This window comes from Dasypus novemcinctus, chromosome 3 (assembly GCF_030445035.2).
Source record: "Dasypus novemcinctus isolate mDasNov1 chromosome 3, mDasNov1.1.hap2, whole genome shotgun sequence".
Taxonomy (NCBI): domain Eukaryota; kingdom Metazoa; phylum Chordata; class Mammalia; order Cingulata; family Dasypodidae; genus Dasypus; species Dasypus novemcinctus.
In genome coordinates, this window is record NC_080675.1 from 46,433,213 (window position 1) to 46,448,667 (window position 15,455).

Below are 15,455 nucleotides of genomic sequence, written 5' to 3' on the forward strand. Positions count from 1 at the left end.
TGTGATACTTTTGTTACAAACTATGCAAGAGCATCATCAAAATTTTTTAATGTCAAGTGCTAGCATGTCACAGGAATCTCAATCAACCAAAATCCCTGAGGACCATCCAGCTCCTTAGGTTCTAATTTCTAAGAAAACACATCAGATGCTTTCCCAGGCTCTCCATACAGCTTTACTTTTACTTCTCAAATAAAAATTATATTCAATTATGTAACAAAATTTGAATTAAACAACACTATCCTTAAAACGGAATAATGGACGATTTTTAGGCAGATAGCCGAAGGTTGAGCAAAGAACGCAGTAGCATTAAAGATTTTAAGACCATGTGGAATAATGTGGAATTGTATTTTTAAAATTCCTATAAATTAATATACACACCTTATAAAGGGTATGCTATTTTGAAACAACTGTAGTTTGCTTATGCAGTATAGCTTAATACATCTTAAAAATTTCAAAACAGGCGCCCAGCGGGCAGATCCCCAGGCAGGAGCCACTTTCCTGCCCTCAGGCTCCGTAGTGGCCAGCGATCCTGCAGCCTAGAAAATGCCTGCAAAAATGTTTTTGTTCTTTACATTTTTAGTTATCCTATGTTTTACATTATGGTTTACATTATCAGTCTGTCATCTCCTATATGTTATGGTGTAATATTACATGTTTTATATCCATCCTTGTGTACTCTCAAGAAACTCCTCTCTTACCCCCCATTTACTTTGGTTCCACACATTTAACGTCCATTTTCCCTTCCACCTTGGTGCCCTCAGTGATAGCCAACCTCCGTTTCCTGAGGAGCCACTTCCAGAGATAGATGGAATAGTGTTCAGGGCCTAACTTGCTCAACTGCCCCAATGCCCTGGGAGCCACCCTTTCTCTCGAGGGATACAGTTCCCTCTATTGGATGGCATTAGTCCTCCCCAGGATGTGGGTCCACCCCCACTCTCACTACTTGGGTTTCTACCCCATGGTGTCACCCACTCTGGCAGAATGAGCATTTAGACATTCCCCAGGAGCCCGTCCTGCATCAGACCCTCCCCTCCGAGCATTCTAAACAGGTAACCCTCTTTATTATATTTTGATATGATTTTCTCGGCATTTTACTCTCCACCAACACCTGACCCTCTCCTGGTTCGTATGCTACCCCTCCCTCCCCCCACTTTTGGGCAACGTTACCCACCCGTCCCTCCCCAGCCACCCTCAAACCCGCAAAGCCCCAAGCAAAGGCAACCCCTTGCCCCCCTTTTATCTCTTCTTTGTGTTCATACTTACCACCATCTCGTCTTAAATTCCACCCCTGCAGACATCGGCTCATATCCTTCCTCCACCCTCCGATTTCCTGCAAGCCTATCGTTCAGTCTCTTGCTATCTAGGGCAGCTTGTTTATTTCATATCATTGAGGTCATGTAGTATTTGTCCTTCAATGTCTGGGTTGCTTCACTCAACATAAGGTTCTCAAGATTCATCCATGTTATCACATGTGTTTGTAGTGTGTTTGTTCTTACAGCCGAGTAGTATTCCATTGTGTGTATATACCACATTTTATTGATCCACTCGTCTGTTGATGGGCATTTGGGTTGATTCCAACTTTTGGCAATAGTGAACAATGCTGCTATGAACATTGGTGTACATATATTGGTTTGTGTTCTTGTTTTCAGTTCTGCTGGGTATATTCCCAGCAGTGGTATTGCTGGGTCATATGGCAAATCTATGGCTAGTTTTTTGAGAAACCGCCATACTGTTCTCCAGAATGGTTGGATCCTTCTGCATTCCCACCAGCAGTGGATGAGTGTTCCCCTTCCTTCACATCCTCTCCAGCACTTGTATTCTTCTGTTTTTTTCATAGCTGCCAATCTTATGGGTGTAAGATGGTATCTCATTGTGGTTTTGATTTGCATTTCCCTGATAGCTAGAGATTTGGAACATTTTTTCATGTGCTTTCTTGCCATTTGTATTTCTTCTTCGGAGAAGTGTCTGTTTAAGTCTTTTTCCCATTTTTTAAATGGATTGTATCCTAAAGTATGCACCATAATGTAAGCACAGATGTCACCTTGTTAGAAAGCTAATGTCTCAGACTCTGTACATCACTTTAAGTAAATATGATATGAATAGGGCGTAAGAGTATCACTGTGGAAGGGAAAAGGTTTTCTGGTGGATGTGTGGGGGTGCTGTATATTATATATATACATTGCTGTGGTCTAGGACTCCTGTGAAGAAAAGCTGAATAATTAGGGGGGGGGGGGAAAGAAAAAAGAAAAAAATAGGATGTGGAATTTTTTCAAGTCAACATTCTTTATCTAAGTTCTTTATCTAACTTTATCCAAGTTCTTTATCTATCCTTTAAACTCATCGCTATATGCCATTCCCTAGTAAGGGACCATGACATTATATTGGGCTTCAAATTTCGGGGAGTTCTGGATCACAGAGTGTTTCAACAATGGCAATGGAGGGATACTGGTATGGGATACCAATGACAGGTGATATATGACTGACAGGGAGCTGTACAGAACATATGTCCAGGGTGCATGGTAATGTTTGGATATACTCATAGTGGCAACAATTAAAAACCACAGTAGGGGGGGTACTGGGTTCCTGGCCAGTGGTGCTCTGTCGTGGTCCCTAGGGGAGCAGCGACAGTCTCCCAGGTACAGTGGTGGGGACCGGGAGGGAGTGAGGGTTCAACAGTGAGCCCCTGATACTAATGACTATGCTTGTGAGCTGATAAACCCAAAATAAGAACAAGGCCTAGAGCAACTTTGTGCCTGGGAATTTCCTTCTGTCAGCCTTCATGTTACTCAAATGTGGCCAGTCTCGAAGCCAAACTCAGCATGTAAATGCAATGCCTTCCCCCCAGCGTGGGACATGACACCCGGGGATGAGCCTCCCTGGCAACGAGGGACCACTATCAACTACCAACTGATGATGCAACTGGAAAATGACCTTATACGGAAGGTTCAATGCGGATCAGCAGAATATCCATGTCTACATAAAATACCATGACTTTAAAATGCTGTTTGACCTAAAGTAAGGGGGAAATGGAAAGGAGAAATGAGTTTATATGGCTACGAGTTTCTAAAAAAGAGTCTGGAGGCTGGCAGAAGGTTTGCCCTCATGCACAACTGAGCAGAGTCAGAGAGACAGATAAAGCAGATACAACCCCCAGATATTGGTTCCTTTGAGGGCTAAAGAGACCCATGGGAGTTATGGTCATGGCCGATGGGGTTAACTACCAGGGCAGATGGCCCCTCTTTGGAAATGGTGTTTATGTGTGATGAATCTGGACTCAGATGGGATCTCCCTTCATAAGACTTTCATGCTAATGTGCTGGAGGTGCAGTTAATGTTGGGGTTTAAGATATATTTAGGGGATTTGAATCTCTGGACTGACAATGTGATAGCCAGATCCTGAGCCTCAACAGACTCCAGCACCTACAATCTGATTTATTGGACTTACCACACTCAGCTAAGATGGAGGTGAAGAAGGACAACCACCACACCATGGAGCCTAGAGTGATTACAACTGAAAATGGGAGGATTGCATCCAGCATCCAGGTGGAATCTGAGCCTCCTCTTGACATAAAGGTGCAATGGACACAACCAATCCAGTGTCCACATAGAAGAGGTGGCATTGGATTGGGAAAAGTGGACATAATGGACAAAGGGTATGGGGAAAGGCAGGAAGAGATGAGAGGTGGAGGCGTCTTCGGGACATGGAGCTGCCCTGGATGGTGCTTCAGAGGTAATCACCGGACATTGTAAATCCTCACAGGGCCTACTCGATGGAATAGAGGAGAGTATGGGCCATGATGTGAACCAATGTATATGAGGTGCAGAGGTGCCCAAAGATGTACTTACCAAATCCAATGGATGTGTCATGATGATGGGAACGAGTGTTGTTGGGGGTAGGGGAGAGGGGGGGTGGGGGGGTGGGGTTGAATGGGACCTCACATATATATTTTTAATGTAATATTATTACAAAGTCAATAAAAAATAAAAAAATTAAAAAAAAAAAAAAATGTTTTTGTATCCGCCTCTTGAAGACCTGAAAGTAGGCAAAGTGATTAAGGCTCAAACTGCCTTTTCTTTTCTGCAAACCTGCCAACCCAGCAGTTTTGTCAGAAGCTTCTGCTCCCAACTCTCAAGATGGGAGTCTCTATCTTAAACTGGATCTGGAGTTCTCGCAATAAATGGGCCTGAGTCTAAAGAAGAAGAAATATGTGCAAATATGGCCATGGTCCCTGGAGAACCAACACAGGGGTTGGTAGTAAGACCTTCCAGTGTGACCTATATGGTGGCTCCTGTAACTGGTAATGATGCCAGAATTCAAAGAGCAGAAATTAAGCAAGGGATTCATGAAGTTATTTTTTGTAAAGATCAAGATGGAAAAATTGGCCTCAGGATTAATTAAATAGATAATGGTGTATTTGTCCAGCTAGTCCAGCTAATTCTCTAGCATCTTTGGTTGGTCTGAGATTTGGGGATCAAGTATTCCAGACTAACAGTAAAAACAGGGCAGGCTGTAGCTCTGATAAAGCATACCAAGTGCTCAAACTGGCTTTTGGAGAAAGGATGGCTATGATTATGTATGACAGGCCCTTTGAATGGACAATTATCATGCATAAGGATAATACTGGGCACGTCGGTTTTATCTTCAAAAATGGAAAAATCATGTCCACCTTGAAAGACAGCTCTGCAGCCAGAAATGGTCTTCTCAGAACACATCTGTGAAGTCAATGGACAGAATGTCATTGGATTGAGGGGCTCTCAAATTACAGATACTCCGTCAACATCTGGGACTGTCGTTACTATTACAATCATGCCTGCCTTTATCTTTGATATTATTAAACAGATAGCACCAAGCATTATGAAAAGCCTGATGCATCACGCCATTCCTGAAGTTGAGCAGTCAAGTCATAACTGAAATTAAGCTGATATACTCCAGTTTACTTCTTCAGCAACTTCTGTATGATGCACATGAAGCTTTCCAGGAGCCAAGGAGCATATGCTGCATGGAAATCTTTCCTCTTATGCATGGCTGGGAATCTTACTGTTTGACTGTTCTTGTTTTTAAAAGAAATTCATGATATCCTGGTTTTATAGATATGGAACTTTCAAAAGACACATAGGCTTTCATAGATTATTTTTATCTACTGGAAACATGATACTTTTTAAAAGCCATTACGATTAAGATGACTGGACAGGCTCAGCTTTCTGTGAGAAAGTCACCTTTATATAGTATTTTTACTGTGTTGCCATATTACATTTAGAATGAATGCCTTTGATAGTTTTTTTTCTAGCTCTGTTTATGTAAGTTTATGGGTAAAATGCCAATTAAGTAACATTGGTTTCATTCCATTTAAGCAATATACAGTGTATGAAGGATTGCAAAAGATTGTGATGATTATCATTAACAATTTTCACTTAATATGCTTGAACTGAAGCCTTAACCATGTTAATTAAACATCTAGAATAAAAGCCAAAATATAATTGCTGCCTTTATAAAATACAAAATGTAGTTCTATATTAAAGTGAAAGGTGCACTAACCCTTAGCAAGGTACTTATTGAACTACAGCGTAGCTATTTATCTGTATTTGAGAGTTTCTAATCATTGTGTAATGGAAAATTCTAGTTACACCTCACTTTCTGAGAAATAATCACTCTATATATATTTAATGTAAAAATTATTATACTAGACTCTCTTTTTTCATATGCATCTAATTTTGGCATTCGTTAATTTTTTTAAAAAGATTTATTTATTTACACACACACACACACACACACTGTTGTCTGCTCTCTGGATCCATTAGCTGTGTGTTCTTCTGTGTCTGTTTGTATTCTCATTAGGCGGCTCCAGGAACCAATCTTGGGACCTTCCTGAGTGGAAGAGAGGTGATCATTCTCTTGCTCCTCCTCAGCTCCATGATCTGCTGCATCTTTTATTATTTCTCCTCTCTGTCTTTTTTGCATCATCTTGCTGCGTCAGCTCTCCGCATGGGCCAGCGCTCCTGCACAGGGCAGCGCTCCTGCATGGGGCATGGGCCAGCTTACCACACGGGCCAGCCTGCCTTCACCAGGAGGCCCTGGGCATCAAACCCTAGACCTCCTATATGGTAGACGGGAGCCCAATTGCTTGAGCCACATCCACTTTCCATCTTTAATCTTAACAGTAGATAAAATTAGCTACTTTGGAATTGTCTTTAGAATGTTTCCCTTGTCATTGTTCTATTTCCTAATTCCTCTCTGCAAACAAAATGGCAGTGACACTTTATGTATAAATAAAATTTAAATTTCAAACAAAAAAAAATCTCAGAACAAAAGTTCTATCATCAATAGTAACAAATATTTCACACCAAGACAAGGCTATTGGTGGTGGAGGTGTATATGGGAATCCCATATTTTATGCATAATTGTTTTGTAAGCTCGCAACTTCTCTAATTTAAAAAAAATTGCCCACTCAAAAAAAAAAACAAACCATTTAAACCACTAGTGAATTTCCCTTTTTCAAAGAAATCTTGGCATTTACTTTGGATTATTACAAGAGGAAATTTTTCAACTCAAAAATGAAATGAGAATAATGATTATCTGAAGTGAATGGGATTATGGGTGATTTTTATTTCCTACTTTTTGCTTATCAGCATTTTTAAATTTTCAAATGATGAATGTATAGTTCTGTTACAATATGAAAAATATTTTTGTTTTTATTTTAATGAAATGACAATGAAACTAGGAACAATGTGTTATTTTGCTCAGGGTCAATTCTCCAAATTATATGCTATGTAACCTGTACATCTATATTTCATAATAGGGACAAAAATCACTTCTTACACAAATGAAATATTAGAAAAATTCTCTTGAGTTTGTCAGAAATTTCTAATACTCCTCAGCGTCTTTGTGGTAGCTCAGTGGCTTTATTGTCTTCTCTCTTTTTTTAAGATTTACTCCATTTATGTATTTATTCCATTTCTTACACAGCAGTAAAAGTTAAAAAGAAAAACAGAGGAGCTGGGAAAGTGGATATGGAACATAGTAGAAATAAAGGGAAGTTCCCAGACAACAACTACGCAGCAGATTAGCACAGGAGAAAAGGGGGTTCGGGGAGTGCAGCTGGAGAAAGAGCAAAATGGAAAGGAAGGATGTGAAGACAGGAAGTGTTGAATAGAGAGAAAGAAGGAGTAAACATATCTCAGAGAAGGTGAAGAACTATTGCAGTGAAAGAACTTTAAAAAATAAACTAGAAGGTTTGGAGGCCAGGGTAAACAGTTGTCTGAATGACTGATTCTGAAGAGGAAACAGTCCGTAAGAAGACCAAGTTCCAATCTGGGGTTTGAGAAATTCTTTTTAAAAATGCATACCTCTATTCATACCATTAAAAAAATGTGATATGCAAAACATGTCCACCATTCCAGTTCATTCTGGGTAGAAATGTTGAGAAATTTTGAGAGGAGAATGGCTCACTCAGGGAGATGATATCATTTTTCTCAGGAAAATGAGAAGGTCATCTCTAGGGCACACAGGGAGGTCCTCAAGAAACAAATGCTGCTTGAAACCAGCCGCAGTAGAGAACATGAGCAAACCACCAAGAGAAGCACACTATGAAGGCCCAACCGCACAGGCTGGGAATGGACCCAAAGAGCAGGGTTCCACAATTTTCCAGGAGTATTTGGCAAAGAAATTCTCACACCTGATGCTCAGGTAGTAGCAGCAACTGTTTGTAACTTAGTAAACTTCTGCCAACTAAATAATGCCCTAATATTGCACATATATATAAGAGGACATGTTCAAGAATATTCACTGCAGAACTGTTTGAAACAGCAAAAAAGTGGAAATAACCTAATCCCATCAGTAGGACAACAGATAAATTTTGTTATATTCATAAAAGGGAAGACTTTTACAAAGCTTAAAAGAATGAATGACCAGTATTAAGCATGGATATGTACCTAACTATAATTGCTGAAGAGAAAATAATTGCAATTGCAAAAGGATGGATATACTATGAAGTCACTTGTATAATTCAAGTAAATTTCACACAAATACATATATAGTAAAAGAATACAAACATGCTTGGTATTTTCTTTTTTTAAGATTTATTTTTTATTTCTCTCCCCTTCCCCACCCCCACCGCCAGTTGTCTGCTCTCTGTATCCATTCGCTGTGTGTTCTTCTGTGACCACTTCTATTCTTATCAGCGGCACCAGGAATCTGTGCTTCATTTTGTTGCATCATCTTGTTGTGTCAGCTCTCCGTGTGTGTGGTGCCATTCTTGGGCAGGCTGCACTTTCTTTCGTGCTGGGTGGCTTTCCTTACGGGGCCCACTCCTTGCATGTGGGGCTTCCCTACATGGGGAACACCCCTGCGTGGCACGGCACGCCTTGCGCACATCAGCACTGCGCATGGGCCAGCTCCACAGGGTCAAGGAAGCCCTGGGTTTGAACTGTGGACCTCCCATGTCGTAGGCAGATGCCCTATCCATTGGACCAAGTCTGCTTCCCCATGCTTGGTATTGATACCCATCAACTTCAGAGAGTAAAGGGCAAAGGAATGGAGGAATGGGACATCAGTTATATACATCAGTAGGTCCAAAAAACTGACAACTATGACAAGGTCTTGAAGATGTTTCCCTAAATTTTCTTCTAGGAGTTTTATGGTTCTGCCTTTTATATTTAGGTCTTTGGTCCATTTTGAGTTAATTCTTGTATAGGGAGTGAGATAGGAGTCCTTTATCATTCTTTGGATCATTGATATGCAGTTTTCCCAGCACCATTTGTTAAAAAGACCATTTTGCCCCATAAGATGGACTTAATAGGTTTGCCAAAACCCAGTTGGCTGTAGAGGTGATAGTTTATTTCTGGACTCTCAATTCTATTCCACTGGTTGATATGTCTGTCTTTATGCCAGTACCATGCTGTTTTAACCACTGTAGCTTTGTAATATCTTTCAAGATCAGACAGTAAAATTCCTCCCAGGTTGCTCTTATTTTTTACAATGCTTTTGACCATTTGGGTGCACTTTCCCTTCCAAATGAATCTGGTAATTGCCTTTTCTAAGTATGTAAAGTAGGCCTTTGGAATTTTGATTGGTATTGTATTGAATCTATAAACCAGCTTGGGTAGGACTGACATTTCATGATATTTAGTCTTTTAATACATGAACATGGAATGTCTTTCCATTTCTTTAGGTTTTTCTTGATTTCTTTTAGCACTGTTTTGTAGTTTTCTGCACACAGGTCCTGTACTTCTTTGATTAAATTGATTCCGAGGTATTTGAGTCTTTTTGTTACTATTGAAAATGGAATCTTTTCCCAAATTCCTTCTCATATTGTTCAACACAAGTGTACAAAAACATTATTGATTTTTCCATGTTGATCTTGTACCCTGCCACTTTGCTGAACTCATTCATTAGCTCAAGTACCTTTGGTGTAGACATTTCAGAATTTTCTAAATACAGGATCATGTCATCTGCAAATATAGAGAGTGCAATTTTCCTAATTGGATGCCTTTTTTTTTTCTTGTCTAATTGCTTTAACTATAACTTCTAGCACAGTGTTGAATAACAATGGTGACAACAGGCATCCTTGCCTTGTTTCTAATCTCAGAGTGAAAGCTTTCAACTACTCCCCACTGAGTGCAATGTTGGCTGTGGGTTTTTCATATATGCCTTTTATCATATTGAGGAACTTTCCTTCTATTCCTATCTTTTCAAGTGTTATCAAAAAAGGATGCGGATTTTGTCGAATGCCTTTTCAGGTTGAGATGATCATGTGGTTTTTTCCTTCCAATTTGTTAATGTGGTATATTACACTGATTTTCTTATGTTGAACCAGCCCTGCATACCAGGAATAAATCCAACTTGGTCTTGATGTATAAGTCTTTTGATAGGGAAACGGACTTGGCCCAGTGGTTAGGGCATCCGTCTACCACATGGGAGGTCCGCAGTTCAAACTCCGGGCCTCCTTGACCCGTGTGGAGCTGGCCCATGCGCAGCGCTGATGCGCGCAAGGAGTGCCGTGCCACACAGGGGTGTCCCCCGCATAGGGGAGCCCCACGCGCAAGGAGTACACCCCCTAAAGAGAGCCGCCCAGCGCGAAAGAAAGTGCAGCGTGCCCAGGAATGGCGCCGCCCACACTTCCCGTGCTACTGACGACAACAGAAGCGGACAAAAGAAACAAGACGCAGCAAATAGACACAGAGAACAGACAACCGGGGGAGGGGGGGAATTAAATAAAATAAATAAATCTTTAAGAAAAAAAATAATAAGTTTTTTGATAGGCTGTTGGATTCAATTTTCATGTGCTTTGTTGCGAATGTTTGCATCTATGTTCATTAGAGAGATGGGTCTGTAATTTTCTTTTCTTGTAATGTCATTATCTATCTGCTTTTGGTATTAGGGTAATGTTGGCTTTATAAAACGTGTTGGGTAATTTTCCCTCCTTTTCAATTTTCTGGAAGAGTTTAAACAGGATTGGTGTTATTTCTTTTCTAAATGCTTGGTAGAATTCACCTGTGAAGTCATCTGGTCCTGGACTTTTCTATGTCAGGAGATTTTTAATGATAGATTCAATCTCTTTAAATGTAATTGGTATGTTAAGTTCTTGTATTTCTTATAGTGTTAGTATAGGCTGCTTGTCCATTCCTAGGAATTTGTCCATTTCATCTAGGCTGTCTAGTTTGTTGGCATACAGTTTCTCATAATATCCCTCTTATGACTCCCTTTATTTCTTTCAGGTCAGCCAAACCTCCCCCCTTTTCTTTTCTGATTGCATTTATTTGCATCTTCTCTCTTTCTTCCTTTATCAGTTTAGCTAGGAATTTGTCAATTTTATTGATCTTCTCAAAGAACCAGCTTTTGGTCTTGTTCATTTTTTCTATTGTTTTTTTGTTCTCAATTTTATTTACTTCTGCTCTAGTCTTTATTATTTCTTTCCTTCTGCTTGCTTTGGGACTGGTTTGCTGTTCTTTTTCTAATTTCTCCAGGAAACATGTATCCTTGTGTATCCCATAAGTTTTGATAAGTTGTGTTCTCGTTTTCATTTGCCTCAATATATTTACTGATTTCACTTGCAATTTCCTCTTTCACCGACTGATTATTTAAGAGTGGGTTGTTTAGCTCCACACATCTGCCAAAGTTTACCTCTTTCCTATCAATTATTGATTCTAGTTTCATTCCATTAAGATTTGAGAAGGTGCTTTGTAAAATTTCAACCTTTTTATATTTATTGAGAGCTACATTGTGACCTAATATGTGGTCTATCCTGGAGAAAGATCCATGGGCACTTGAGAAGAATGTATAATCCATTGAGCTTGGATGCAACATTCTTTATACGTCTGTTAGGTCTAGCTTGTTTATAATATTGTTTAAGTTCTCTGTTTCCTTGCTGATCCTATCTAATTCTATCTAATAATATGAAGTCGCCAATGATTTTTTAAAAAGATTTATTTATTTATTTCTCTCCCCTCCCCCCACCCCAGTTGTCTGTTCTCTGTGTCTATTTGCTGCGTGTTCTTTGTCCACTTCTGTTGTTGTCAGCGGCATGGGAATCTGAGTCTCTTTTCTTGCGTCATCTTGTTGCGTCAGCTCTCCATGCGTGCGGCGCCATTCCTGGGCAGGTTGAACTTCATTTCACGCTGGGCGGCTCTCCCCACGGGGCGCACTCCTTGTGCGTGGGGCTCCCCTACGCAGGGGACACCCATGCGTGGCAGGGCACTCTTTGCACACATCAGCACTGCACATGGGCCAGCGCCACCCGGGTCAAGGAGGCCCGGGGTTTGAACGGCGGACCTCCCATGTTGTAGACGGACACCCTAACCACTCAGCCAAGTCCACTTCCCTGTAATGATTATTGTAGATGCCTATTTCTCTCTTCAGTTTGCCAGACATTGCCTCATATATTTTGGGGCAACCTGGTTTGGTATATTTTATATATTATATTATAAAGGTTATATTATAATCCTAGTTATGTTTTATTAATATATAATGGCCTTCTGTATCTCTTATAATTTTTTTGCATTTAAAGTCTATTTTGTCTGATATTAGTATAAACACCTCTTATTCATTTACTATTTGCATGGAGTACTTTTCCCAACCTTTCACTTTTAACCGGTTTATATCCCTGGGTCTAAGGTGAGTCTCTTGTAAGCAGCATATGGATGGCTCATGGTTTTTTTACATATTCTGTCAGCCTATATCTTTTGATTAGTGAGTTTAATCAATTCACTTTCAATGATATTTCTGTAAATGCATTATTTACTTCCACCATTTTAGATTTCCTATGTCATATCTTATTTTTGTCTGTCTTTTTACCCTTTTGGTTACTCTTTTTGCTATTATTTCTTCTATACTCTCCTCCAAGCCTCTCTCTCCTGTCTTTTTCTAAGATTTCCTTTAATATTTCCTGCAAAAGTGGATTCTTTTTTATGAACTCTCTTGGTTTCTGTTTACTTGTGAATATTTTATCCTCACTTTGATATCTGAAGGACAATTTTGCCAGATAAAGAATTCTCAGCTGACAGTTCCTCTCTTGCAGTCTCCTAATTGTATACCACTGTCTTCTTGCCTCCATGGTTTCTGGTGAGAAATCTGCACTAAGTCTTACTAGGCATCCCTTTTATGTGATGGTTTGCTTCTCCCTCGCTGCTCTCAGAATTTTCTCTTTATTGTTGACATTTGATATTCTGAGTAGTATGTTCTTTGAGTAGGTCTATTCAAATCTATTCTGTTGGGATATGGTGTGCTTTTTGGACATGTAAGTTCATTTCTTTCATGAAAGTTTAGAAATTTTCAGCTATTAGTTCCTCAAATACTCTTTCTGCCCCTTTTCCTTTCTCTCCTCCTTCTGGAACTCCCACAACATGTATGTTGTTGCATTTCATACTGTCATTCAACTCCCTGGGCTCCAATTTTTTGCATTCTTTTCTGTCTCTGTTCTTTTCTCTCTTCAATTTCAGCTGTTCTGCCTTCTGTATCACTTATTCTATCATTTTGAGTCTACTATTATATGCCACTAATATGTTTTTTATCTCATCTATTGTATCTTTTGGCTGCATGAGCTCTGTTACATTTCTATTCAGGATTTCAAATTCTTCTTTTTGCTCACTCAATGTCTTCTCCCCTCCCCCCCATGCCCTTCCTCCTCCCCCCCCCCCCCAATAGCTCCCTCATCTGTGTGCTTGCTGCTTCCTCTCATTGTCTATGATCATTACTCACTGTGTCTGCTTGTCCTCTTTAGAAGGCACCACTAACTGAACCTGGGACCTCCCATGTGGAAAGTGGGTGCCCAACTGCTTGAGTCAAATTCACTCCCTGCTCGTTTTGTCTGCGTATTGTCTGTGTATTGTCTGCTAGTTATATTTGCTAGTTGTGCCTGCTCAACATCTGCTCGCTGTGTCGACTCGTTGCGTCTGCCTGTCTTCTTTAGGAGGCACCAGGAACTGAACCTGAGAACTCCCATGTGGGAGATAGGTACCCAACTGTTTGAACCACATCTGCTCCCCTTGATGTCTTCTTGATGCCATTTATGTCTTTAGTCCTAATTAATTTGATTTTGGAAATTTGTGTGCATCTTATTAATTAGTTGTCTCAAATCCTGCATCTCTTCTGGGACTTTGATATATTCTTTTTCTTGGGTCATGTCTGCCATTTTCTTACTATGGCTCATAATTTTTTGCTATGTCTAGGCATCTGATTAGGATGGTAGTTTACTCAGATGCTCAGTTTCTCTTTCGTAGGGATTTAATGGAAAGAGGCTGTGTTACTGCTGTTCTTTGATTCTTGTTAGTTGCTCAAAATTGGGATCTGGACCCAGCAATAGGTTGAAGACCCACTTCCTAGGGTCTTGGAGGGAGGCTATAAGGCCCAGAAAAAGCCTCTCTTGTTTACTTTTAATTTTCTCACATGCCCTTCCTTGTTCTGACAGCAGATGGCAATCTTTGGCAACCCTCTCAATTCAGTGCCAGGTCAGAGTATGTTTGCTGGAAGGGGGACTGGATCAGTGTGACAGAGAATCCTCTCTTGGAGGGTAAGGGCCTCATAACTCAAACTTTCTTGGAGACAGTTCTCTAGCCTTCCTAGGCAGCCCCCTCCCTTTTCCCGAGTAGAGGATAATTCCACCGCCCTCTGTGCCCAAAACAATCAGTCCCGGTTAGTAAAGAGGGAGATTGGAAGCACCGGATCTCTTTAGTCCCAGACCTCTGTAGACCAGAGCTTGCTCCCAAGGCAAACAATGGCACAGCCCTACCCAGCCTGGAAGGGCTCATGGGACACAGCAGACCAAATCTGTGGGTCAAAAGCTTCATCAGCCTTAGGCGGTGTTCTTCTTTCTCCCCTTTCCTGGGGTAGTGGGTCCCTGGGGCCCCTTTGGTCTGTAGCCAGCCACAGGCCTGATAATTCAAAAGGGCCTTTGGTAGTTGCCAGCAGTAGCAGCTGTGGCTTTTAACTCACAGTTTTGCTGTAGCAATTCTTTTCCTTTGTTCCTCTCTCTTCTGGGCAGTGTCCAGCCTTCTCCTGGTGTCCTAAACCCTAGAAGATTTTTTTCCACGCCATTTCAGCCTGTCCTCTAGCTGTTTTTCTGGGAGAGAAAGGAGTCCCGTGCCTTTCTAGTCTGCCATCTTCCCAGAAGTCCCCTATACCTTTTTAAAAGACTTTAAAATATTCATTAACATTTTTTTTATTAAGTAATAGAATTCTACTTAAGTTAGAGAAGTGAGATGAAATGGCTGAGTGAGCCCTACCTAGACTCAGATTCAGAAGAATTTGGCTTTAGTCCCAGCTCTGCCACTGACCACCCAGCCTTGGACAATTCAACAGCCAATCCAAGGTTCTGTTTCTTCATCTGTGAAATGAGGATAATGGTTTTGTCTGGGCCAACTCATAGATTTTTGGAGTCTTGCCAAAAAATAAAACCCTAAGTTCTCTGCGGCACATTAAAAAAAAGGCAACAACAACAACAAAACTGGATTACAAGAAATAATATTCATGGAAGAATGCCTGAAAGATTTAAAAGTCCACCCATGTCTGGATGTTGTCTTTGGATCCTTTCCAGTCACCAGGGAGCTGTGAAGTTGAACTGCATTGTTTTATCTATCCCTCAGAGAATTGCTTTTATTAAAATGTATTCTGGTATTATCCCGTAAGCTTAATGGTGCAGGATATTACAGGAAACAGCCAAGAGAAACCTACTGTTGCAATTCTCATACATAAGCTACACAGTGTTCCTTCCATGAGGACACAGTGTGGAAAATTAGCTCAAGTCTCAGCATCAAGAGCAACTGTGATCCTTAACACCTATTCTTTTAATCTAATGACCATGTTATTTTTATAAACAAGGTTTCCCTCTCTTATTTGGCTGCTATAGCCCATCTCCAGCAACTACAGATGACCTCATGCAAATAAGCTGCTTAACTTATTTACCCTTATTTTTCCTTCACTCCAATGTCCTCATCTATTTCTTATTATGCTGAATTTTATGTAGG

At 40.5% G+C, this 15,455-nt stretch overlaps 1 protein-coding gene and 1 pseudogene across 5 annotated transcripts in view; one reads left to right on the forward strand and one right to left on the reverse strand.

The window, feature by feature from the left end:
* The window catches only part of SYNE2 (spectrin repeat containing nuclear envelope protein 2), a 400,819-nt gene that overhangs the window by 337,384 nt on the left and 47,980 nt on the right, over positions 1-15,455 (reverse strand). The window lies entirely within an intron of this gene.
* LOC101415122 (syntenin-1 pseudogene) lies at positions 4,006-4,911 on the forward strand (annotated as a pseudogene).